We start from the raw sequence: 13,484 nt of genomic DNA, 5'->3' as shown, positions 1-13,484 counted from the left end.
GGGGGGGGGACAGGAGAAGGGAGAGCAGAAAAGAAGAGATAACAGTTAGGTATAGTCACATAATGTATATGGTGAATGTACTGTATATTTAGTGTGGAGTGCAAGCAGGGACTCCTTGACTAACTATAACAGCATAACTAAAAGGGAGAGCCAGAAGGAAACACAGACATGAGGGCTCCCTGAGATCTAAAGCAAGCAATCACTTCATCGACAACAGACCTGAGTGATCAATGAGAGTGGGGAAGACAGCATCTAAACATAACAGTTCACCATAATACTCTACGTCCATGAGTCCCCCAGATCTGCTCCTTTACCCAAGGCAAATCTATTTACAAAAATGCTTGGCTAAATAAATAGGTTTTTAGCCTGGACTTAAACACTGAGACTACTGTATGTCCGAGTCCCGAACACTATTTGGACGGCTATTCCATAACTTTGGGGCTTTGTAAGAAAAAGCCCTGCCCCCTGCTGTAGTTTTCATAATACGCGGTACTGAAAAGCAGCCTGCATCCTAGTAGTAGTATGTAGGCATGGTGGATCGTAAGACACTAGCAGTTCACTGAGATACTGCAGCGCGAGACCATTTAATGCTTTAAATGTCAAAAGTAGTATTTTAAAATTAATGCGGAATTTCACAGGAAGCCTATGAAGTGAAGATAAGATAGGAGTCAACCAGACAATAGGGCGTTACAATAATCCAACCTGGAGGTGATAAAAGCATGAACTAGTTTTTCTGCATTGTTTAGTCACAATATATTTCTTAACTTGGAAATAATTCTGAGAAGAAAGAATGCTATCCTGGTAATATTGTCTACATGAGCTTCAAATGAAAGACTAGAATCTATAATCACACCGAGGTCTTTTACTGTTGCACTTGATGGAACAGAAAGGCCATCTAAAGTTACAGTGTGAGCTAAAATCTTGCTTCTAGCTGCATGTGGTCCTACTGTATAACTAGAACTTCTGTCTTATCAGGATTAAGCATAAGGAAGTTACTTAGCATCCAAGCTCTTAAATCCTTTACGCATTGCTTTTTTTTTTCTCATCTGGTGTTGCTGAGACGTATAACTGTTTGTGGTCAGCATAACAATGAAAACTAATACCATGATTACGGATTATGTTGCCCAAAGGGAGCATGTAAAGGGAAAAAAGCAGTGGCCCTAAAACCAAACCCTGTGGAACACCGAACTCCACTCCACTGTTTTCAAAAATTTTAAAACATACCCAATGCTGAGTGAAGAATTAATTATTTTCAACAGGGATTCTGTTATTTCCGGCACTATCTGTTTGGGATATGAGGTTTAACCAACATGTAACCCAGTTGCTCCAACAAAATCCTCCTTTAACTCAGTTTTCTGCTGTTTCCGTCCTTGTTTATTTCACTCCTTGTTAGAAAGGCCTTGTAGGTCCTCAAATCAATGGCATTGAGGAGAGTTACAAGTGGCCAACAGGCAGTCATGCATTAGCAGTTTGTTTTTCTGTCTTCTCTTGTGCTTAGGACAGCTTCTTCTTTGTCTTTCGGCTGTTCCCTTTCAGGGGTCGCCACAGCAAATCATCTGCCTCCATCTAACCCTATCCTCTGCATCCTCTTTTCTCACACCAACTAACTTCATGTCCTCTCTCACTGCATCCATAAATCTCCTCTTTGGTCTTCCTCTAGACCTCCTGCCTGGCAGTTCCAACCTCAGCATCCTTCTACCAATATATTCACAATCTCTCCTCTAAACATGCCCAAACCACCTCAATCTGGCCTCTCTGACTTTATCTCCAAAACATCTAACGTGGGTTGTCCCTCTGATAAACTCATTCTTAATCCTATCCATCCTTGTCACTCCCAAAGGGAACCTCAACATCTTTAGCTCTGCTACCTCCAACTCTGCCTCCTGTCTTTTCTTCAGCGCCACTGTCTCTAAGCCGTAGAGCATCGCTGGTCTCACCACTGTCCTGTACACCTTTCCTTTCATTCCCGCTGATACTCTTTTATTGCACAACACACCTGACACTTTTCTCCACCCATTCCAACCTGCCTGTACCCGCCTCTTCACCTCCTTTCCACACTCCCCGTTGCTCTGGACTGTTGACCCCAAGTACTTAAAATCCTGCACCTTCTTTACCTCTGCTCCCTGTAGCCTCACCGATCCTCCTGGGTCACTCTCATTTACACACATGTATTCCGTCTTGCTGCGGCTAACCTTCATTCCTCTGCTTTCCAGAGCATACCTCCACCTCTCCAAATTTTCCTCCACCTGTTCCCTGCTCTCGCTACAGAGCACAATGTCATCTGCAAACATCATAGTCCATGGGGACTCCTGTCTTACCTCATCTGTCATCCTGTCCATCACCAGAGCAAACAAAAAGGGGCTTAGAGCTGATCTTTGATGCAGACCCACCTCCACCTTAAACTCTTCTGTCACACCTACAGCACATCTTACCACTGTCTTACAGCTCTCATACATGTCCTGCACCACTCTAACATACTTCTCTGCCACTCCAGACTTCCTCATACAATACCACAGCTCCTCTCTTGGCACCCTGTCATACGCTTTCTCTAAATCTAAAAAGACACAATGCAACTCCCTGTTACCTTCTCTGTACTTCTCCGCCAGCATCCTCAAAGCAAATACTGCATCTGATGTACTCTTTCTAGGCATAAAACCATATTGCTGCTCACAAATGCTCACCTCTGCCCTTAACCTAGCTTCCACTACTCTTTCCCACAGCTTCATTGTCTGGCTCTTTAGCTTTATACCTCTATAATTGCCACAGCTTTGCACATCTCCCTTGTTCTTAAAAATTGGCACCAATACACTTCTCCTCCATTCCTCTGGAATCCTCTCACTCCCCAAGATCTTGTTAAACAAACTTGTCAAAAACTCTACTGCCACCTCTCCTAAGCACTTCCATACCTCCACAGGTATGTCATCAGGACCAACAGCCTTTCCACTCTTCATCTTCTTCAACGCCCTTCTCACCTTACTTCTACCAATATTTGCTACTTCCTGTTCCCCAACAGTCACCTCTTCTACTCTTTGTTCTCTTTCGTTTTCCTCATTCATCAACTCCTTAAAGTACTCCTTCCATCTTCCCATCACCCTCCTGGCATCTGTCAGTACATTTCCATCTCTATCTTTAATCACTCTAACCTGCTGCACATCCTTCCCATCTCTATCTCTCTGCCTTGCCAACCTGTACAGATCCCCCTCTCCCTCCTTACTGTCTAGCCTAGCATACAAGTCCTCATATGCTCTTTGTTTGGCCTTTGCCACCTCTACCTTCACCTTACTCTGCATCTCCCTGTACACCTGTCTACTCTCTTCAGTCCTCTCAGTGTCCCACTTCTTCTTAGCTAGCCTCTTTCCCTGTATACACTCCTGGACTTCCTCATTCCACCACCAAGTCTCCTTGTCCACTTTCCCCTTACCTGATGATACACCAAGTACCCTCCTACCTGTCTCTCTGATCACATTGGCTGTAGTTGTCCAGTCAACTGAAAGCACCTCCTGACCACCCATAGCCTGTCTCAACTCCTCCCAAAAGACTTCACAACATTCTTCCTTTTTCAGCTTCCACCACTTTGTCCTCTGCTCTGCCTTTGTCCTCTTCGCCTTCCTCACCACCAGGGTTATTTTGCACACCATCATTCTGTGTTGTCTGGCTACACTCTCCCCTACCAACACTTTGCAGTCACTGATCTCTTTCAGGTTACAACGTCGACACAAGATGTAGTCGACCTGAGTGCTTCTGCCTCCACTCTTATATGTCACCCTATGTTCCTGCCTCTTCTGGAAGAAAGTATTTACCACTGCCATTTCCATCCTCTTTGCAAAGTCCACCACCATCTGTCCTTCTACATTCCTGTCCTGAAGACCAAACCTGCCCATCACATTTTCATCACCTCTGTTCCCTTCCCCAACATGTCCATTGAAGTCTGCACCAATCACCACTCTCTCCCCTCTGGGGATGCTCTGCATCACTTCATCTAACTCACTCCAGAATTTCTCCTTCTCTTTTAACTCACATCCTACCTGTGGGGCATAACCACTAACAACATTGAACATTATCCCTTCAATTTCCAGCTTCAGACTCATCACCCTATCTGATACTCTCTTCACCTCTAGAACATTCCTTACAAACTCCTCTTTTAGAATAACTCCTACTCCATTTCTTTTCCTATCCACACCATGGTAAAACAATTTGAACCCTGATCCTAAGCTTCTAGCCTTGCTCCCTTTCCACCTGGTCTCCTGTACACACAGTATATCCACCTTTCTTCTCTGCATCATATCAACCAACTCTCTTCCCTTCCCTGTCATGGTCCCAACATTCAAAGTCCCCACTATCACTCCTAAACTCTTGCCTTTCCTCTTCTCTCTCTGCTTACGAACACGCCTTCCTCCTCTTCTTCTTCGACCAACAGTAGCCCAATTTCCACCAGCACCCTGTAGGTCAACAGCACCAGTGGCGGTCGTTGTTAACCCGGGCCACGACCGATCCGGTATGGGAATTATATTCTTGATTCGCATCATTGATTTGGCAAATGTTTTACGTCGGATGCCCTTCCTGACACAACCCTCTGCATTTATCCAGACTTGGGACTGGCACAAGAAGACACTGGATTGCGCCCCACCGTGGTTGCAATCTTGTGCTTAGGACAGCATCGTCAGGATTTTCTCTTTCTTGGGGCAATTGGAGACAACAGTGGCTCTGTTAGTGAAGGCAAAGATTCTACCTTCCTGTTCTTTATCAAAAGCAACTCAGATGGCCTTTTAGCTTGTTCTTTTCTTACTGTTCCCAACATTGTAACCTTTCTTTTTACTGTAGCAGTTCTTCACCCCAGGACGTACAATTGTAAAAAAAAAAAAAAAAAAAAAAAAAAAAATTAAACATAATATAATGTTTTTAGGTGCTTCCCCATGGAATTTACCAGTGTACACTTGCATATTCCAGGGATAGCTGGACTGTGCAAAATATTTTGATTCTGTACAGTATTTGGCCAGTTTGTTTGGCATGTATTGTCTGAAAGGACAACGGCCATAAATGCAACCAGACATTCATCCATAGTCACATGATGAACTGGATTGTAAAGAAAGGATAATCGCTAACCCACTTGTCTATTACATTCCATATTGCTGTGAGCTTGTCACGCTTTAGTCAGACCATAATCATTTTGCATTTTTAAAAGGTAGTGTGTGTGCTGGTTGTTGAAACACAGCAGGAGGGTCAACACATAGGGTCTTGTTCTCATCAAAGGATGTTGCCTCATAATCAGCATCCTCCTTAACATAAGAAATGGTTCAGAAGCCTGCTGTTATAAGCTTTTATTTTTTATAAGCTTTTATATTTTTGCTCCACCCCTATGTTTGGTGAACTATCAGTATCTTCTCAGTAACCAGATTTTCCCACCCCAACAAAGTAGGAAATGTCAAAATTTTTGCAAAGATGATGTTTGACTCCCCTATGTTGAGTGAATTATCAGTAGATTTCACACTACTAAAGTTATGGTTACTGTATGTACAGTAAGGTTACTGCCCTAAAGATTATAAAATTGCATGTTATAGTGACTAAAATATCATCCAAAACGAATAAATAAAAAAAATTATATTTCTTTATTTATCTATATATTAAAGATAATAATGTTTTATACAGCTTAAACAGCCTGGGGTCAAATTGACCCCACAAAACACAGATGCGTACAACATGTGTACAGGACATTAAAAACTTATCATCATGTTAATTTTTAAAAAGAAGCAAAAAGAATATGTCTATCATTTATTTTGAGACTTTAAACATTGAATGGGGTCAAAATGACCCCCAAAATAATAGGAAGGTTGATAAATAGTTGTGACTTGCTATTACAGTATGTCAAAAAGGCACTGCTTTAACTAAGTAAGCTCTTCCTTGTTCATTACAACTTAGCAAGGCATAACTGTAAGACATAATAAGAGCATTGGTAAATCGATTGCAAAGCCAAATAAAACAAATCAAAGCTACATACAGTGTAACTATTAATTTTCATTTTTCTTTATGTTTCTCCCAAGTGGTTGTTTTACAAATTTACTCATAATGTCAGTATTGGTTTGTCTTTGGTTCACTAGTTTCTCCTATAAAAAATACTGCTAAATGGATTTGCTATGAATTTCTATAAATTATCTCTCCTATGAAATAATGTGTAAATGCATGTGCAGGGTGCAAGATTCTTTGGATCAAAGTGTCAGCCAAATATTGTAAACAACCATAAGTAGTAAAGATGGAGAAAAAATCAATTCAGTTACATATCGTCTTTCTGTTGATTTACAGTATGTATCGCCCTGCTGACTCCAAAATAAAATACATTTTTAAATTATATATGTTTGCGTTTGAAGTACTGTAGGAACATGTTGTAGTTCCTCTGTAATCCTACAGGTAGTGTGACCTAAACTACTGTATTCACTCAGCTCAGCATCCTGTGTGGTAGTAACAAATTATTTTCTAAGTTTGTTTAGTTGTAACTCAGACACTGAGGTTTAGCTAGCTGATATGATGGTGTGTAAAAACGACCAAGTGTAACAGAAGCAAGACTAAAAACTTTGGAGATGTTCAAACTGCTTAACGTTGGAGTAGATAATAAGAGAAATGGTGTAGGTCTGATACTGAGGGAAGAGTATGCTATGAGTATAAAAAGTGAAGAGAGTGTCTGATAGAATGATAAGTGTGAAACTGGAAGTTGAAGAGGTAATGATCAATGTCATGAGTGCATAAAATCCACAGGTGGGAGGTGATAGAAGGGAAAAAAAAGGATTTTTGGAGTGAGCTTAAAAAAATGGTAGTAAGTGACCCCAAAAAAGAAAGATTATTGATTGGAGCTGACCTTAATGAGCATGTAGGAAAAGGGAACATGATGAGGTGATGACTAGGTGATAGGTAGGTGGGGTCCAGGAGAGGAATGTGGAAGAACAGATCATTGTAGATTTCACAAAAAGGATGGAAATGGCATTAATGAATACATATTTTATGGATAGTGTAGGGGTAGATTAGTGTTGCTGGTGGTGGGGAATGAGGAAGTGCAGGAAAGCAACAAGAGAATGAGGCTTTGGTAGTAAGAGAGATGAGGAGAGATGGGACTATAAGGAAATGCAATGCAAGGTGAAGAGGAAAGTGGCAAAGTCTACGGAACAGGCATATTGTGAGTTGTATGAAAAGCTAAACTCAAAGGAATGAGAAAAGCATTTATGTCAACTGGACAGACAGAGAGACTGAATGGGGAAAGATGTGCTACAGGCTAGGCAGATGGAAATGTACTGAAAAACAAAGAAAGAGTTTTAAGAAGATGGAGGGACTTTTTTGGAACTAATAAATGAAGAAAATGAGAGGGAGAAAAGGTTGGATGAGGTGGAGGTAGTGAATCAGGTAGTACAGGGAATTAGTAAGGCTGAAGTGAGTAGGATGAAGAGTGGAAAGACAGTTGGTCCAGCTGACATTCCAGTGGAGGCATGCAAGTGTTTAGGAGAGATGGCAGTGGAGTGGCTTACTCGATTATTTAAGATCTTACCATTCTTGAATATTAACTACAGAGGCATGAAGATAATAAGCTAGAGCAAAAAGTTATGGGAAAGAGTAGTGGAAGCTAGGTGAAGAAGAGAGGTGACAATCTGTGAGCAGCAGTATGGGTTCATGCCAAGAAAGAGCACCACATATGCCATGTTTGCTTTTAGAATGCTAATTGGAGAAGTATAGGAAAGGTCAGAAAGAGTTGCATTGTGTGTTTGTAGATCTGGAGAAAGCATATGACAGGGTGCTCAGAGATGAACTAGGGTATGGTGGTACGGCATAAGGAAGTCAGGAGTGGCAGAGAAATATGTGATGATGGTGCAAGATATGAAGTGGGTACGACTGACTGGTTTAAGGTGGTGGTGGCACTGCACAAGTTAAGAGCACCACCTGCTCTTAGTCCCTTCCTGTTTTCAGTGGTGACGGTTGATGGCTGCCGGTTGATGGATGAGGTTAGACAAGAGTCCCCATGGACTATGATGTTTGTGGATGATATTTTGATCAGCAGCGAGAGTAGGGAGCAGGTTGAGATGAGTTTAAAGAGGTGAAGGGATGCACTGGAGAAAAGAGGCATGAGGATCAGTAGGAGCAAGATACTGAAAAGTTGTGCAAACACACACACACACACAAAGAACGGAACAATCCAAGATCAGGACAAATCTACAACAATCAAATCCAGCTAACTGAGTTAGCGACGTACGAAGAACGGACCCCAGAGCTTGAAATTTTAATTTACTTAAGTTGTACCAACCCTATGTTAATTTAACCCATTTATGTTAACAGTATTAAATTATGTTGGACACAGCTGTAGGAAATAAGTTAAATACACCTAATTAAATTAATTTGAATGATTAATTTTTTAAAATTAAAATTACATTAAACCTTTAAATAATGTAAGCACTAAGAAATTGTTAGACTTTTCAATGGAGTATCATAGACATAATTTCAATACATTACAATTGCACAATCAATTGCTATTACAGTAAGTGATAACGATTATGTTAAGTCAACATAATTCTTTCACACAAGTTTAACATAAATGAAATACTTTTTTATGTAATTTGGATCAAATTAAAATCAAGTAAATTCAAAGGATTATTTTTTTCTGTGTATAAGATTATGGTTGTAGCCACAAATTGTAAATGTATTGTTTTGTGAATCAATCAATGTATTGTTTTGTGTATTCTATATCAAATGAAACTCATTCCAGACATATGGTGTATAAGTGTTAATTGTTTGTTTTTTAATATGTATAATTGCATAATGTTTCCTTAGTGTTCAAAATGATACTTTCACAAATGGCATCCAGAATTTTTTTCCAAGAGACGTTTCTTTTGCTTTACATATTTTGAAAGCAGAATAAAAAGGTCATTTTCTGCACAGTAACATACAAGTGGTTCCTTGCCACTGTCAGCATCAATACCAAGGACAAACAAATGTGAAAACATTCTTTTCCAGAGGCACACTGGACAGGATAGACTGAACGTGACGTTTATAATAAGGTGGGAGACTTTGGGTGAAACCTGGCCTGCCAGCACCAATACTGTATTGATTAAAATGTCTAAATTAATTGTGTAGTTTGGAGGTGAAATCTAAAATAAACCTCCTGACATATCAATCATTTTAGAATTACTGGAGCAGCAGTAGCATAGTGAGTCTGAAATTTGAAACTTGGAATATAATTCAAATCTAAAAAGACCTTGCTGATATAACTGCAAGTTGACTGTACGAATAATCCAAATATTAGATTTGCCTGAAAAGAGAAAATTAAATGCATAAAAATGCAAAATATTTTTATCTATTAGCATATTGTTAAGTGCTTTTGTGAACCCTTAGAGAAGCCCTGATAACATCAGCAAAACGTCTGATGCAAAATAATAGGATATTTAATACAATTTTAAAACTCACACTCTTATGGGAACTTCATGAGCATCAGTATTCACAAAGCCTTCAGTTTTCTGAAGGAAAATAAATAACACACAATGCAGTGTTAATGTGATGTTAAAAGGAAAGTCTTAGAAAAAATCCTAATCATAACCATTTATTTTATCTTCCTATATATTTATAATGGCAATATCTGTTAAAGAGGTTCTAGATTCAGTTTGTAAAATTTTGGGTTATCCACAAAGGCAAGTGGGGCAGAGCCACACCTTTTTATCAGTGATTTACCCCAACCAAAGAAAAAATATTTGTACAGATTAATTTACTTTTGATGATCGACAGATATAAACAGATGTTTAATCGATTTGCTTGCTTTTCTAGACATTCGATGAGAATTGTAACAAGTGCTAATATGCACCCATTTGGGGCAGGAATTATGATGCGCCATATTTGGCAATGAGGCAGCATGGTGGCTTAGAGGATCCAGGGACCAGGTTCGATTTCTGCCTCGGGTCTGTGTTCATGAAGATTGCATGTTCCCCCCACGTTTGTTGTGTTTACTTCGGGTACTCCAATTTCAATCCACAGTCCAAAGACATGCAAAGTAGGCTGAATGACATTCCCAAATTGTACATAGTGTGTGAATAATTATGTGAGTATGTGTATGTGTGTGCCCTGCGATGGATTGGCACCCTGTCCAGGGTATACCCTGCCTCTTGCCCTAAGTCTAATGGGATAGGCCCCTTGCCCACCGCAACGCTGTGTATGGTATGAGTATAATGAGTGAGTGAGTGAGTGAGTGAGTGAGTGAGTATAGTAGACCAATGGGTTAGCCAAATTGGTCTACTATAAAAATTCTTTAAGAACAGTCTGTCTGTAATGTATAGACACTTTCTATTGTAAAACACTGCCCGGACAAAAAAAAGTTGTACATTCCTATTTTTTTACTGGACCGCTTTTTGCTTTGATTATGACTGCGGCATCGTTCAGATAAGCTTGTGCAATGTAATTTGCTGTGAAAATTATCCTCCACACATTACAAATATTCTTAATGGGTTTATAGTCTGGACCCTGTGGTGGTCAAGCCATGTATAAAAATAATGTCTCATGCTTCTTTAACCACTCCTTCAGAATTTGAGCCCAATGAATCCTGGCATCGTCATCTAGGAATATGCCCATGCCATCAGAAAAGAAAAAAATCCATTGCTGCAAAAACCTGGTTATTCAGTATATTCAGGTAGTCAGTTGACCTATTTTTTTGGGCACATACTGTAATGTTGCTGAACCCAGACCTGACCAACAGAAGCAACCCCAGATCAATACACTGGCCCCCAGGCTTGTACAATAGCCACTAGGTGTGATCAGTACTTCACTTCTCTCTACTTCCCCTGATGCAACCATCACTCTGGATTCATTTGACCACATGACCCTTTTCTTATGCTATATATTTAATTCTTTATGCTCCCTAGCAAATTGAAACAACGATTAGTCTCACTAATAAGGGTTTTTTATAAGGCCATACAACTGTTTAGCTCCAAATCCCAATTGTGTATGTTTAAATGCTCTTACTTTGACCATTAAACAAAGCTGTGAGTTCTACTGTTTTTTTTTTTTGTTTTTACAATTTGATTTTACTAAGTGTATACGTGTTGCCCCACCACACTCATTTTTTTTTTCCATCTACATTTCTTCATCGAAGATGATGGTTCACCACTATTAACCCAATTTTAATGGTTTCGGTAATCTCCTTAGCTGTTGTTTTTTCTTGATGCAGGAATAATTTGATCCTTCTGAAAAAAAAGAACAACTACATGATACTGTATGTCTTCTGAAATAGCTGTTTAAAAAATGTGAAGCTTAGCTATTTGCTTATTTAAATCCAGGTGTTGTTTTTTGTTAGCCAGGCACTGTATATTGGTTAGATTAATATAGGGAAACAGCTTTTATGGAGCAGATACAATCTATAAATCAGAAATATGTATGAAATGCTTGTTCTCCATGCAGAGGCTGAGAAAATTTAGATTTTTAGCCTTTAGTAGTTATGCTGGAAGGTTTGCTGAAGCCTGTCAACCCGGGTTAATGTTAAATTCTGATTGTCAGTTCAGAGTCGTCAACTCTGAAACGGGTCACTACACAGTAGTCAAGTGTGATAACCTTTCAACTTAATTTTGTCTCTGTTAATGTTGTCCTGCGCCACCAAAGTCATGATCCACCGTTTCTCCTGTCATCTTATTAAATATAAGAACTCCTTTAACAACCTTTAACGCCTTTAACAAGTCCATGGAAACACTTTAATTCCTTATCATTGTAATATAAGCATGATCATTTGCACAGTAGTAAGTAAGCCTCTGGGTTTAGAAATACACAAGAAATCAAGGCTAAAATAGACTTGCAGTTGCACTTAAGGAGACTCAAGGTTTTGAGAATTTAAAATTTGTGAGAAAAAAAGTGTATCCTTAGCTGGTAGCATGGTGTGGGAAGAGTTAGCACTGTGGGGTTCAAGTCCTGTCACGGATCTGTATGTGGAAATTCCATGTTCTCTACATGCTTCATGGGTTTTCTCTGTGTGCTCTGGTTTCCTCCCTCAGTAGAAAGATATGCAGGCTGTCGTTTTCAACTTGCTTGTAGTCTGTGATTGTGTGCGTGCTTGTGGCCTACAATGGATTGGCCTCCTCATCCAGGGTGTACTCCACCTATTGCCCTGGGATAGGCTGCAGGCCTCCCGTGACCAGGTACAGGATAGAAGATGAGTGAGTATGCTTAACCTTTTAAACTATTTTATATGAATTAAGTCATATCTCATTAAACAATTACAGGAAAAGGTAACCAAAGTGTGCCAGCATTCCCCTGTTCTGGTTTAAAATGGTTTTTTTAAACTGCTTAATATATCAGCATTTGTTAAATATTATATATAACCGCTGAAGAGATCAATACTAGCTGAGTTGCTCAAAGCCTGGACTTATGCCGAAATGCTAAGAACAATGCTAAGAGCCTAACAAAAAGTGTGCCTATTTTCTGTCATTACAGTTCAGTATATGGTATATGTAGCCTTACTGTCTGGTAAATGTTTATTTTGTCTCTGAACTCTAAATCTTTGTTTTATGAATATGTGAGTATTAAATATCATGTGTTAAGCCCAATTATATTAAGATAAATTTACGTGTGTGTGTATGTGTGTGTCGTGGTCAATTCATGTGGGATAATAATTTGTCATTCTCTGTGTCTATATTTTATTCCCGCATACCATTGCTGAGTCTAGAACTGACCAAATGAAGCAACCCCAGATGCCCCACACTGCCTCCAGAGGCGTGTACAGTGGGCACCATGCATGATGGGTGTATGATTTCACTCACTTCCCTTCTTATCCTGATGCGTCTACAGTATCTCTCTGTAATAGGGTCAGTCTGGACTCATCAGGCCAAATGACCATTTTCAAATTTTCTAAAGTACGATCTTCATGATCCCTACCAAATTTGCGTGTAGAAATTCTCTTAGTTTCACAATTAAACATATCTGTCTTTTCTGCTACAGTATTGAGTTTTTGTGCGACTTCAACAATGCAACTTCATCAAATGTTTAAGTAATCTCTGCTTTTTTTTTTTTTTTTGAGGCAGATTTTTCTTTAGTGAAGTTGACAGTTCAGCGCTGTTCAGTTCTTAAACCAATTTCATGTTTTCTTTGCTTGATGCAGGCCCTTGTGAAATGGGAAACTTTTTGGATCTCCTGCTGGGGAACAAAAATTTTGGAGCATAAGGTTAGGGATATGATTTAGGGGTGGAAAAATCTGAGATGCTGCAGAAATATGAATATAGAGTGCTGTGAAAAGGTATCCCGCATATTTATAAATTTTATATATTTGTCACACAAATGATACAGCTTATCAAGTGATAAGTTTATTATTAAACCAAGATTTTAAACAAAATTTTACAGCTTTAAATTGATGGAGCTGCCTGCTCCTTTGGAAAAAAATTTATTGCCCCTAAACCTAATAACTGGTTGTGCCACCCTTGTTGGGCAATCAATTGTTTACGATAACTGACAATGATTCTTTCACATCGCTGTGGAGGGATTTTGTC

This window comes from Clarias gariepinus, chromosome 11, assembly GCF_024256425.1.
Source record: "Clarias gariepinus isolate MV-2021 ecotype Netherlands chromosome 11, CGAR_prim_01v2, whole genome shotgun sequence".
In the NCBI taxonomy this organism is placed as follows: domain Eukaryota; kingdom Metazoa; phylum Chordata; class Actinopteri; order Siluriformes; family Clariidae; genus Clarias; species Clarias gariepinus.
This window is presented reverse-complemented; position numbering follows the sequence as displayed.